Raw genomic sequence first — 2,523 nt, 5'->3', positions numbered from 1 at the left:
GGGTGTCCTTCTCGTATCCAAGAGAAAATTAAGATGGCAGAGAGAGAGGAAAGGGGAAAAGATGAAGAAAAGGAAGGAGAAAGAAGGGGAGGAGCGATGGACCAAGAGTACAGGGACGAAAGATTGAAGGAAGTAGAGAGCTAAAATTAGAAACGATATTTACACCCCTATCAAAACAATTTAGATCATTTGGGAGGCACGCTGCTTCGACCCTGTTAGACAAGGCCTATCCGGGAAAAGTGTGATACAGCCCTCCCAGGAAAAAGACAGAAATGATTATAATCGATTTTTTAAAAACCCTCCCGACACGGGAATTGAACTAATGCCTTTTGCGTGCAACAACGAACCCCCTAGCAGCTATACCATAAACACTGGATTGAGGAGAATAAGAGAGAGAGAGAGAGAGAGAGAGAGAGAGAGAGAGAGAGTTAGAAAGGGAAGGGGGAGAGGAAAGACTGATTAAAAGGCAGACAACATTGCCGTAAAAAAGTAGAGATACTGAGTCTGATAATGTGACGCTTTTTATTCAATACCTACATGATGCATTCGTCACGTTCACAAATTGGTGAGAGTTATCATACGGGCCTTGGCAGCGAGTGCACAAAAGGCAAAAAAGAGCCCGTAAATAATCATTATTAGCTTGAATGGGCTCAGCAAGAAATTGTCTGCGATAAGATTGCAATTTGTGCAAACATCTATTACTTAACAGGTGACAAAGGTCAACGTCATGTTTGTTCTAAGAAATTCATGTGGATGTCACGTCAACCTGCAATACTAACTATAAAATCTTAAAAATCTTAAAAAAGAACCAAGTCATCCAACTTTATAGTTCTTTATAATTCGTAAGAAAAAGCTAAATACAGATTTGTATTGAGAGTTTATGGTCACAATTTACATTACAAGGGAATTGAAAAACGCAAATATAATTCATTGTCGACTATCTCTTTTGTCAGTTATCGATTTGATTCTACTTGTAAGTTTCTTTTCGAATAAAGTGTCATCTGATTTCGTCAAAACACCCGGAACAGCTACACCACTTCGTCATCATCACTGAGCTGCACAGAACACGAAAACCACTTTGCTCAATGTAAAAAGTTGAATCAGCAGACGTGATAACTGAACCTTTCCATAGGCATTATCACCTTTCCCTTTGCCTTTTTGCCTTCCCACACCGAGTGCATCATCAATTTTCGCTGCACTTCACTTTCCAGGCTTCCCTTCAATTTCTATCGATTTAATTGATTCTAATTCTTGACCTTTTCCCCAAGGTGTTGCACATTTTCCATTCCATTTCCCTTGGTAATAATCCTGCTGTCTCAGAAGAAAGGGAGAAAAAACAAAAACAACACATTACTGACGACTGTAGGCTCATTTCCCTCTTTTGCTGGTTACAGCTTATTCTCAAAGCAGCAATTTAACCACATCAAGACCCATCTACTTCCATTACCAAACCTTTGGTCTTTTTAGTGCAACTCAAAACATTTTAACCTTTCATTTTTTCAACCATGGCATTCTATTTCCCCAATTCAACCGAAAGACAAAGCGGAACGCATTAACAGGAAGGAAACAGGATTTGTTGAAACACGACATTTCTTTTAATTTTATACAGCCATAAACAAATACTAAAGGCTTATCATAGATTACATAATACTCATCCGCTTTCAAATATTTCGAGACTGTTATTGGCAATATTATGGTTTACAAATATCGAAGTCGAAGGAAAGTGAAGATTTCACAACTGTTACGTCGGTCAACTGCGTGGGGCCGATTTGTGTGTTTTGATACACAGTGCGAGTACAATACTGTATTTCAGTCCTAAAGCATCGTTCCTTTCGTTCCAGTACGTATTGGCCGACTGGGTTCATTTTATCAGATTGCATCTTTAGGAAAGATAACTGGTTACTTCGCGACACAGATCTTTGTCCGTGGAGAGTTATTGCACGGGCTGTTAGGTCCCATCTATGGGTATGAAATTCATCGGTTTTGGGAAAATCTGTATATTTCAAGAAGTATTACTAGATAAGGAGCGCGCAGTTTTTGCAATTAGCTAAAATCGAACCGTTGAGAGACCCTTTGTAAGTTATTGTTTTAACACCTGCATCGATGCGCGCTAGATCATTGCGGAGTAGAACTTGTTCGATCACATCTGTCTAGGATCAGCCACTACTACAATGGGTAGGCTACATCCTACTAGAAAAATTGGGAACACTCGTTGAAATAGTGCCACCGCTTGGGGATTGAACTGATTGCACGCAATGCACAAAGCTTCCCCATTACACGAAAGCACACAAATCGAAAGCTAATACAAAATGTAATTGAAATAAATCATTGTCTTCCTGATGCGTCTGACGTCGTTTATTTAAGAGGCAATACATCAAACTACACGGTGTTTATGACGTAGTTATTACATGGTACAACTTGGCAATGAAGAGAAACTTTAATGTTATTGAATGTGACAGGCTAGACTGTGCTATTGAGCAGCCACAGATGGCAGAGAGAGAGAGAGAGAGAGAGAGAGAGAGA

Source organism: Aplysia californica, unplaced genomic scaffold, assembly GCF_000002075.1.
Source record: "Aplysia californica isolate F4 #8 unplaced genomic scaffold, AplCal3.0 scaffold00607, whole genome shotgun sequence".
Classification (NCBI taxonomy): Eukaryota; Metazoa; Mollusca; class Gastropoda; order Aplysiida; family Aplysiidae; genus Aplysia; species Aplysia californica.
The sequence above is the reverse complement of the archived record's forward strand: the minus strand, read 5'-3'. Positions refer to the sequence as shown.